Source organism: Mus musculus, chromosome X, assembly GCF_000001635.26.
Source record: "Mus musculus strain C57BL/6J chromosome X, GRCm38.p6 C57BL/6J".
In the NCBI taxonomy this organism is placed as follows: Eukaryota; Metazoa; Chordata; class Mammalia; order Rodentia; family Muridae; genus Mus; species Mus musculus.
The window spans coordinates 148,348,606-148,360,660 of NC_000086.7; the positions used below are offsets into that span (position 1 = coordinate 148,348,606).

General features: G+C 39.0%; 1 pseudogene across 1 annotated transcript in view; it reads left to right on the forward strand.

Annotated features, from left to right (window-relative positions):
• The window catches only part of Gm15109, a 40,260-nt pseudogene extending 34,139 nt beyond the window's left edge, over positions 1–6,121 (forward strand). The window contains exon 7 of the transcript XR_387090.4: positions 5,487–6,121. The product of XR_387090.4 is annotated as a predicted gene 15109 (transcript). The remainder of the gene's footprint in view (positions 1–5,486) is intronic.
• The last annotated feature ends 5,934 nt before the right edge of the window (positions 6,122–12,055 follow it).

The following is a 12,055-nucleotide window of genomic DNA, read 5'->3' on the forward strand; positions in this document are numbered from 1 at the left end:
AGCTCAACAACCAGATTTGAAAGCTCGAGTTATTTAACGAGATAAAACATTAGTAGCCCTCTCACCACCCCCACACATGAGGAGTATGCCGCAAAACATGCCTGCCTGGCATCTACCATTACCTCACTTAACACTTTAGTACAGGACCCATCCATCATCTCCCAGCTTGGTAGGTTGCATGTCCAGGTTTGTTGGCTGCTGTCTGCTAGAGACACACATGCCTGAAATTGTAGTTTTGCCCTGAGTTCCCTCTTGCTAGAAGGTTATGGGGAAGTATCTACTTCCTAGATCATTCTAGCTCTTGGCAGAATCTTGCTGCTTGTCAGAGTCCATTCTTTTAAAACCAAAACCTGAACTACCTCTCTCTCCCTCCTGTAAGAGACCAGTTCTGTCTTCAACAAAACTAAGACATATTTCTTCTGAAATTGCAACCTTCTTACTGTCCTTCCTGGCTTCCACTTCTATCTTTGTCCTATAGATTGCATTAGGCTAACCCAGGAATATATTGTTGTATTGTTTTCCTTTGGCTTTTGATTTGGGGGAAGGGTTCGGTGGGTTTTTTCTTTGGTTTGTTGTTTTGTTTTCTTTTATTTAGTTTTGAGGCAGGGTTTCTCTATGTAGGCTTGACTGTCCTAGAATTCACTCTGTAGGCCAGCCTGGCTATGAATTCAAAGATATGCCTGTCTCTACCTCCCATGTGCTTGGGTTAAAGGCATGTACTACCACTACAGCTTGGTGGTATATTGAGGAAGGAAGGAAGGAAGGAAGGAGGGAGGGAGGGAGGGAGGGAGGGAGGGAGGGAGGGAGGGAGGGAAATTTTTTATAAGGAAACTAATATGAAAGTAGTCAGTAGAGTGCCTGTGTAGAATCTTTTAGTGCTGAGTTCCATGACTAGCACTGCAAAAGGAAGGGAGGGAGGCAAGGATGGAGGGAGAGGTAAAGGAAGGGGAGGAAGGAATGTAATATTGATCTAATTTATAAATATTACTAACATTGAACTAACATCGAACTTTCATCCTCTCCTCAAACACTGTTTAGTCCACTCAAGGCCTAAAAGTAACAGTATTTATAACAATACAGAAAGTAACTTGGTCATGCAGAACTACTGACTATAACAACTAAAATAACTATCCCAAAGGCAACACAGCCTTTGGACATTTGTTGTTTCATGGCAAAGTGAGACTGTATATGATAAAACTTTTCCCCGGGATTAATTTACCTCCCCAGTAAAATCTTCCTTCTTAGACTGGGAAATAGTCCAGTTTTTTAATGTCTAACATGTATGTTTCCCTTGGTTCGTTACCCAGAAATGCATAATAGCAGGTTTACTGGTCTATGTCTGCAACCACAAGACTCAGGAGGTAGAGGCAATAGTATCCAAAGTTCAAAGCCATCTTCATGTATATAGTGATATTAATTCCAGCCTTGGATACATGAGACAATGTCTCAATTTTTTTCTATACTGATTACTGACATGAAGCCCTATTACAACAAAGCATAAACCAGACCCACTAGCAGCCATACCTGAGGCCTTTTGCAACAAATATCAAAGGAAGCCGGACTGGCTTTTGTACTAATTCCTGTATAACCAGGCTACCTTTAAAGTCAAGATCCTCCTGCCCCAAATCTTGGTTTGAGGGATTCTTGGTATGTGCTACCACATTTTTTTCCATTGTCTTTTTATTGGGTGAGAGACCTCAAGGTCGTGATATTATAGGATGGCTTCAACCTTCTATCTAATCAGACTGCCATTAAATGCAAATCCTTCTGCATCAATCTCCAGGTTTAGGGGATTCTAGATATGTGATCCTACTTTCAATTTTTGGTCCCATGTTCATTGGAGTATTTATGATGCTAAGAATGGGACTCCGGTTTCACTCAAGCTAGCAAGTGCTCTACCACTTCTCTGCACTCTCAACACTCCAGCTAACATTTTTGTAATTTTCTTCCTTTTTGCTTAACTTTGAGAATCATTTTATGAGTTAGAAAAATGACATAGAGACAGGGCAGATGAGTTGCAAAAATCAGCAGCTGCCAGGAGGAGGGAGATGGAGAAGCAAAAGAAAGGAAGTCCTCCTGACTTTTAACATAGGGTCCAAGAAAGCCTACATACTCATCAGCTGTGTGGGGAAGTATGCGGAGAAAGAATAAGAGTGGCCAGACTGTCTGAACAGGCTTAGGAGTTTAAGCACTATTTAAAAAGTAATATAAATGAGGAAAGGAAACGTTAACAGTTTTGAAGTTAGGACTCAGAAAAGTAGTTAGGTATAGTTGTACATAACAGCAAGCAACTGCTTTGTTGTTTGGTTTGTTTGTTTGTTTGTTTGGTTGGTTGGTTGGTTGGTTGGTTGGTGTTTTGTTGTTGTTGTTGTTGTTGTTATTTTTGTTCTTTTTTTTGAGAGGGTTTCATAGACAAGGCTGTCCTCAAACACTGTTTCCAAGGATATTCATGAGCTCCTGATCAATCTGACTGTACTGGCTAGTGTTGTGTTAAGTTGACACAGCTGGAGTTATCACAGAGAAAGGAGCTTCAGTTGAGGAAATGCCTCCATGAGATCCAACTGTAAGGCATTTTCTCAATTAGTGATCAAGGGGGAAAGGCCCATTTTGGGTGGGACAATTTATGGGCTGGTAGTCTTGGGTTCTATAAGAGAGCAGCCTGAGCAAGCCAGAGGAGGCAAGCCAGTAAAGAATATTTCTCCATGGCCTCTGCATCAGATTCTGCTTCCTGACCTGCTTGAGATCCAGTCCTGACTTCCTTGGTGATGAACAGCAGTATGGAAGTGTAAGCCAAATAAACCTTTTTCACCCCAGCTTGCTTCTTGTTCATGATGTTTATGCAGGAATAGAAACTCTGACTAAGACACTGCCTCTACCTACCAAGAAGTAAAATTATAAGGCACAGCTTTGATGAATTTTACTAAGCTACAATTTTTATATTATGTAGTTAGACTACACAATTCTGTGGCTTTTAGTAGATTATGAGGTGTGCAGTCTTCATCCTGATGTAATTTTTGAACATTTTCACTGTTTGCCTCCAAATTGCCATGCTCCTACTGAGACACTCTTCATGCAGACCTTTCTTGCCCCATGTTCTCTGCATCCTAGTCCAAGACACTCACAAATCCATTTTCATCCTATGGAAGTTTAGATTACTTTTGTTCCAAAATATACTACACTTAAAAAGGAGTAGAACTGGATTCCTGTCTAACAGGTGAAAACTCACCTAAAGATGTAAAGTAAATTGATTACAATACCTAGCGATAGGAGTATAATTCAGTGGTAAAGCACACAATGCATTAGAGGCCTGAGTTTTCTCAACAGCAGGGAAAAGCCTGCAGACATACTCCATGACTCAGAATATGGGTTCTACAGGGAGCATAGATATTAATTGACTGCACCTTCTCCTTTTAGACCTCTTTGTGTCTGAGACCTTCAGACACAAAGTTGAAGGCCCCAAAGTTGCTTATCTGATAGGAGGCCACTATAGCGACTTACTAATTATTGTGCCTTAATTGACAGTTGCTGGAGACCTGAAGTTGATGCTGAATTTGTTGATGGTACATACACCACAATTAAGACTCTAACATGTCACCCAAAAAGAGTGAGACTAAACTTCGATGTTGTAGTGCAGACTGACCGGGTACTTATGATGAAATGGCAGAATTGCTTGCTCATTAGATATTAAAGAAGCCATGTTCATTTTAGGTCAACTTGAAATCAATAATGTTATCTTTTACATATAGGAAACATGAGACCCCCTTAATACACATGGAATCTTTTCCCATTCTCTGCCTTTGTGAGGGACAAAAATGTTAGGAAAATAAGCCAACCTCTTTTACGTGTGTTTATAATTATCTTTGTCTGCCTCTCTGTCTTTGTGCATCTGTCTCTGAGTCTGTTTCTGTTTCTTTCTCAGTCAGTCAGTATGTCTGTCTATATATCCAGCTACCTGTCTATCCATCTGTCTACACTATCATCCTCCCTCTCACACTGTGAGCATGGATGTGTGCATGTGCATGTCCACATGTCTTCCTGATCCCTGGAACTGCAGCTGCAGCCACATGTGAGCTACCTAATGTAAGCGCCTGGAAATAACCTCAGGTAACTACCTGCTGAGCCCCCTCTCCAGACTGATTTTCAAACAAACCTCTGTTGAAACACAAATTTAGCCCATAATCCTTTATACTTAAATGCTCAGCCGCATACAGGCTTAGAGTGATTCTCACAAAAGAAAGCAAGCATGTTTAGTAGACTATGTACTAGAGCAAAGAAGCAAATTAATACATGGCAAAAGACTTTTAAAAGGGATTGAAATTAAAAGAACTTTCTAACATTCTTCATTGAGCAATGAGCTGACATAAGAAAAGTATACTAATCCATCAGGATTCTGATTATATTAGGGGAAGACGTACGTAACACATAAGTAAGGCAGACTAGTGCAGAGAATCATGAGACCAAGGACATCTTAAACTCTTATATAAATGCTCTTTCTTATTAAAACAGAAAAAAATAAAGTGTGTGTACGTGTGTGTGTGTGTGTGTGTGTGTGTGTGTGTGTTTCATAAGTGGAAAACAGAAAACATACAAACTACCTCAATCTCACAACAATGCTAACCCTTTCTAACTTGGGTTTTAAGATGAAAAGGGAATGTCTGAATGATGAGGAAAAACCTTGGCTTTGTGGTCATGTATATAAGATGAAGCTGGAATGAAGTATGACTAAAGGCAGCCTTAGAGGTACTCTCCTCAGCTGTACAGTAAGACCAATAGGAAGACATTGGTATCTAGGATTGCTCTCACATAATAGATTGTAAATCCTGAATATAGGGCAGTCATTTTAATTTGAGCATGTAGAATTAAGCCTGCCATTTGTTCTACAGTGAAAGATACCACTGCTTGGTCTTTGTAGTAATATGTTCTTCCATTAAAGGTCTAGGATTTTGCTGTTTATTGTGGGTGAAGTACATAGTGACCTCAGGGGTAGACCAAGGACCAGGCAAACCACCGGTGATTCTGGAGTCTCAAGGAGAGCTGGTGTACATTCTCCAAACTTAAACAGGCATCAGCCCCGCTCAGAATCTTCTCAAACCATCTCAGTATGCTCCTTTTGTCTTTTTCTGGTACCTTGAACACCCTTTTTAGCCCAATCAGATTTCAAACTTCCATTACCTGCATTTATAGGTGAATAACAACAGGCCTGCCTGCCTCCTTGCCTGCTCAATTGCTTCCTTTGTTCATTGTTCTTTTTTCTTTTCTTTTCTTTTTTAGAATTTTGAGTCACAGGTAGCCCAGGCTGACCTCTATCTAATTCAGTATTGTAGCAAGGATGACTGAATACCTGGCCCTCCTGCCTCCAACTCCAAGTACTGGATTTCATTGTGGGCTACACTGTGCTCTCTAGTCTATATTTAATAATCAAATTTCAGGAGTTTTTGCTAAATTGTTAAGCTCCCCAACTTAAAGAATTTTTCTCTCTTTCACAGACTAACCTGTCGCTCCATGCTAGATACACTATACTAAGGAATCTTCGAGAAGCCAGGATGAGCAATAATAGAATGAGAAGACCTGAAGACTAAACTGCCTTTTCCTTCGGGCGTTGGCAGCTAGCTAATTGCACTGAACCACACTTGAGAGCATACGTACATTCATATAATGTTCGAGTTTGGACTGTTCTTGTTAATGTACTTTCTTAGGATTAAATGTCAGGATTCTGTTCATACTAAGCTATTTGAAGAAAAAGTGTTTAGTACTGTTTGCATAAAAGAACAAGGAGATGAGCAAGATGAATGCTGGTTTCAATGGGGTTGTTTTAAGAAATCAGCTATTTTCAGAATACATGGGATTTTTTTTTTCAATGTTAGAGAAACTGTGTAATTTACCATAATCCTTAAGCTCTGGAACCCATACAAGTGATAAGAAGGTTTTATGCACAAAAGCAATCCATGTGAATGACTTCAACTGTATGAGTATTACACTAGTAAGCTTTTTTTTTCTTTTCCATTTTACTGTAACATGAAAGGCAACTTAATTTTTTCTTACTTTTGTCAGAATTCTACATGTAACTTTTTTATTGTTGGATTTGCAAACACATGAAATTCAATAAAGAGTTGTGAACATTGTTATTTCTTTTTTGTGTTTGTTTGTTTGTTTGTTTGTTTGTTTGTTTGTTTGTTTCAGTTCTATGACTGGAGCCCAGGCAGGCCTTAGGGTCAGTGAGATAACACTGCTGACACCAAGCCTGCCCAAATCTTAGAACTCTTTCCTACAAATTTTCCTCTAACATCCTTCATGTACACACACACACACACACACAGACACACACACACACACACACACACACACACATATGTGCACACAACATAAACACTAAAGAAAATGTAATTTACCTTTTTTGGGGGATCTTTTTGTTATTTTGTCTTTTTTTCCCCAGAGCTGAGGACTGAACCCAGGACCTTGCTCTTGCTAGAAAAGCACTCTACCAATGAGCTAATAGCATTTGAAATGTAAATGAAGAAAATATATAATTAAAAAATTAAAAAAAAAATAAATAAAATTTATAAAGAACCAGGGCCTTAAGCATGGCAGGTAATTCTTTACTATTGTGCTCTCTCTCCAGCTCAAATAACATTTAAATACAAATGCCATTTTTTTCCTGACTATGAATATTTGGAGTAAGTAATAATAATCTTGCCATGGATGAATCATCAAAATAAGTTTTGGACCTCAGCTCCCAGCTATACATTCCAAATAGTGACACTGTAATTTTATTTCTTTTGAAGGTGTGTATGATGGTTCATTTCAGTTATTGATGAGCTCTAGAGTAAATTAGGAGAGCATATATGCTTCTCGAGGATGGTCTTGTGTATGTCCATTAAGGTAGGAAGAGCCACTCAGTATGGGTGACATCATTCCCTGGGCTGTGATTTTACTGTGTGAAAAGGATAAAGTGCATGAATACAAGCTTTCATGCCTGTCCCAAGTTCCCATTGCTCTGATTTCATAACCCTGACACTCTGTAACCTTAAAAGTGAACTACAATACCCCTTTCTTTCTTCCATAAGTTGCTTTTATCCGGTTGTTTGTTTGTTTGTTTTTGTTTGTTTGTTTGTTTGTTTGTTTCGAGACAGAGTTTCTCTGAATGGCTGTGGCTGTCCTGAAACTCACTCTATAGACCAGGCTGGTCTTGAACTCAGAAATCCACCTGCCTCTGCCTCCCAAGTGCTGGGATTAAGGGCATGCAGCACCAAGTGCAGCTTTTTCTGTTTTTTTTTTTCTTTTTCTTTTTCTTTTTTTTTTTAAGCACAGTGACATGAATATAAATAAGGATCCAGTACTTTTAAGAATAACAAAGGAAGTCTTGTCCTCACATTGAGTGGCTTCTCTGAGGATAATTAGATACAGTGTAGTGACATGAGAACAATTCAAGTCTATACTTTCGCACTGTTTCCTTAACAAAATTAACAATGGCTTAAAATTATTTATATTATTGGACTGAAAAATGTAGCGATCATTGAGGCAGTCCTCAAGTTTTTGGTTATCCTGCCTCAGCCTCCAAGATCCACGGAATGTAGATGTGCTTGGCTCTGGCTTGCCCTGCCCTGCCCTAATATCATTTATATGGCCAATTACTTTGAGAGCAAATGTGTATTCTCCCTTTAAAAAATATTATGAATTGTGAAAGATTTGTATGTATTTTCTAATTTTTTTTTTCTGTCATTGTGTTCCCTTTTATTTGTTCAGCTCTTGAAAAAGGGAGTAACATAGGGTTATTGCCTTTCTTTCCTTCTTTCTTTCTTTCTTTCTTTCTTTCTTTCTTTCTTTCTTTCTTTCTTTCTTTCTTTCTTTCTTCCTTCCTTCCTTCCTTCCTTCCTTCCTTCCTTCCTTCCTTCTTTCTTTCTTTCTTTCTTTCTTTCTTTCTTTCTTTCTTTCTGTTTTGTTTATTTTATTAAATATTTTCTTTATTTACATTTCAAATGCTATCCAGACAGTTCCCTACACCCTCCCCCACCCTGCTTCCCTACCCACCAACTCCCACATCTTGACCCTGGTGTTCCCCTGTACTGGGGTATATAAAGTTTCCAAGACCTAGGGGCCTCTCTTCCCAATGATGGCCTACTAGGCCATCTGCTACATATGCAGCTAGAGACACGAGCTCTGGGGTACTGTTAAGTTCATACTGTTCTTACACCTATATGTTTGCAGACCCCTTCAGTTCAATGTGTACCTTCTCTATCTCCTCCTTTGGGGACCCTGTGTTCCATCCTATAGATGACTGTGAGCATCCACTTCTGTATATTTGCCAGGCAATTGCATAGCCTCATAGGAGACAGCTATATCAGGGACCCTTCAGCAAAATCTTGCTGGCATATGTAATAGTGTCTGGGTCTGGTGGCTGATTATGAGATGGATACCCGGGTGGGGCACTCTCTGGATAGTCCATCCTTTCGTGGGGCTCATGTATTCCAGGCTGGCCTCCTGCTTGCTATGACACCAAGGATAACTTTGAACTTTTGGGCTTCCTGCCTCCATCTTCCAAGTGCTGAGGTTATAGGTGCTACAGTCTTTGTGTATGCCAAATAAGCCCTCTTCCAAATGAGCTGCATCTTCAGCCCAAAAATATTTCTTCTGGTACAAAATTAATACATCGTCATTGGAGAAATTTGAAAAGGCATAAAATGGAAAAATATACATACCCACATATGGCCATTGCATTGTTGAACCTCATGATAGAAAAATTACAAATTTGTTCCTATTAAAAAAAATCTTAAGATAATTCTGCACAGTGCTACAACAACTGTAGTGAGACGTTCCACTCATAGTGTGACTTATTGGCAAACTTCACTTACCAATACATTCCTAAGAGTTGAAAAATGTTCTCACTCTCTAAGATTAATTGAAACTTCTATGCTAAGTGAAAGTGGCAAAGAAACCAGCTGCCTTTACTGTTTATGTCGATATTAATATTAATTAGAAAATTAATAATAAATTAATAAATCAAAAACTCGCTAGACCACAATAAGAAAGCTACCAAAAGGCAATATATAAATCATAGCAGTCCAATATTGATATTGCACCTTGTTCTAATTTGGTATATGATGTTGTGCTTAAAATATGACTGTAGAGCTGATACTAAAACATGATTGAGTGCAGGAGAATCTTTCATGACAAGGAATTATCTGGGAAAAAATGTTGATAGTGCCTTCATATTCAAGAGGAACAAGAAAAAGAAATAAAATGCAGAGTATGGCATCTATCTTACATTTATAGTGGCCCTTTTTTAAATAATGGAAACTATTCTTCATGTGCCTGCTAAATTATGAATAATAGAAATAAGGTACTTTTCTGTATTAATACTGATAATTGAATAATGCATGTAGTCCTTCGGACATTCTCCTGCAAAATACAAAGATTTCAAACTGAAGGGTTTTTTTTCAATTATAAAATTGTTAAAATTGTATTATTTGTGTGTGTGATTACATATTCTCAAGAGTATAAATGCCACTGGGACTCACATGTGGAAATCAAAAGACAGCTTGGCTGACCCAGTTAATCTACCACCATAGTTGGTATCTGAAGATTGAGTTTTTTTAAAGGTTATTTACTTTATGTATATGAGTACACTATTGTCTTCAGACACAACAGAAGAGTGCATTGGATTCCATTACAGATGGTTGTGAGCCACCATGTGTTTGCTGGGAATTGAACTCTGGGAATTGAGCACAGGACCTCTGGAAGACTGATTTCAAGTCTTCAGGTTTGCATGGCAAGTTCTTTTAAGTCCGAGCCATCTCACTGGCACCGTCTCACTGTTCAAAAATACTGTCATACTTTTGTATGTTGAAGATGATGAGTGTGAGTGAGGGTGCATGGGCATGCCTGGCTCAGGTTCTCTCCTTTCAATGTAGGCTCTTGGGGATCAAATACAGCTTCTCAGAATGTCAGTTTGTACTGCCAATTACTTTTACCCACCGAGCCTTCTGATGCTCTTGCATCTACCTCCCACTCGAGTTGTGATTACAGGTCCACAAGATCACACCCAGTTTTGCAACTCTGGGGATCCAACCAGGGTTTATGTGTGATAGGAAAACAATCTACCAAGTGCCTCAAATCTCCATCCTCTCTCACCTTGAGTATCATATCTGGGAAACATCAAAATTTTAGACCAGGATTCAGACAAGATAGTATCTTTGGGATGCAGGCAAAGAGTCCTTTCTGGGCAATTTCTGGCTTACAGATGGAGGAGCTATGGCTCAAGCTTGTTGACCTGCATCATGACATCCAACAGCCATCCACAAAACACATCTTCAAAAGCTGTCCTTTACCATTCTGACTTATAAAACAAAAATGTTTGCTCTGTTATGAAAGGGAGGGGATTAACATATTTGGAATTTAAACCATAATTCAAAGATAATAAAACTAAGTGTTTAAGCAAACCCAGAAGTAATGGGAACTTTTCCTTAACTATGTCATAGCTATTGCCCTATGTCTATGTTCCAGCAGTTTGGCAGACACCAGCCTGGTACTGACTCCATTTTCTCTAGTAAGGTTATAGTTGGTATCTGCAATCTGTACAGCTCTTCCAGTTTTGTGGCATAATGTTCTCTTATATTTTGGTCCCTAGAGTACTTGGATCCACATTACAATGCATCTATTTCCCACAAATAAAATCTGTTCCTGGGGCAAGAGAGCATCAAACATGAGTGGCATCACTGAGCAAGAAAATGGGTGCCACAAATTTACAATCTGTTCCCAATGACACGCCCATGTACAGTGCACAACTTGTGAGCCTTGTGGCCTCACAGGATGTGGGAGCAGTGAGGAAGGATGAGAAGAACAATACCTCTTACTTGATGTCTCTACTTTCACCCTTCTTTTCTGGTCACAATCAATTTCTCCATTGTATGTATGCACTTTCCCATTGCTGGACTGCTAAGCAGTTTCCAGAGAGATTTTGCTAAATTATGTTCATAGAGAAGTTCCATGTAGTATATATTTACAATATATGCTTAGCTCATTCTATATGGTAATTTTCTAGAAGAGAACTAGACCAAATGGTACACCTGTAGAATGCTATATAGTATAATAAATTGCAGCACTGGAAGACTGAACTGTTTAACAAACTGCTCTACTTCTAAAAAGTGTATATTTTCTCATATGTAAACAGACTGAGAATGCAGAATTGCTTGCCATGAGTGATTAAACCTCAGCCACATCACTCACAAGTCACTCCTTATTTGCCTTGAATAACAGAAGCAAGGGAATATAAATTATAGTGTTAAGCACTTCAAAGAGCCAAGCTTTCTTCCATTTGTTAGAATGTGAACAAAGAAACAGTGACTTGATTCACTATGCTTCTCTCACCTGGACCTAATGTTTCAAGGTTGATCCTCAGAGCAGCATCAACTGGGAACTTGCAAAATCCCAGGCATCACTTAATAACTCTTGAATAAGAGACTCCAATTACAGGACCCAGAAACCCACATTTAAAAAAAAAAACCCTAATCTCTCAGGTGATACACTGTAATGATTATGATTAGCAACTGAGATTTCTGACTGAGATGGTTGAAGTTATAGTCTATGTGGGGCTCTGTGTCCTTCCTCTCTCTCAATGCTTTGAATTCCTATGAAAAAGAATGGTTTTATTTGGAATTATGTTTGTGCATGTGGATATGAGAATGTGGGTACAGAAAGCCACAGAGGCCACGGAGGAGTGTTGAGTTCCTTCGAGCTGGAGTTGCAGGAAGTTGTGAGCTAAGGTGTCAAGTGCTCTTCTGCTCATTTCTACATTCACAGTGGAGTTTGCTTTTGCTTTGATAGGCATTTTTTCCCTATGTGTGTCTGCTGGGCTTCAAACGTGCTATGAGATCAGAAACTTGGGGCAATCCACCTTCCTCTACCTCATGAGTGCTTACAGCTATGTGATACCATGATCAGCAAGAAAAGTTAGGGGTTTGGTCCTAAAATCTAGAAAAAATGCTGGGCTTAAGAATGAAGTACCTTGTAAGCATCTACTGAGATGATCATGCGATTTTTTAAGTTTGTTTATATAGTG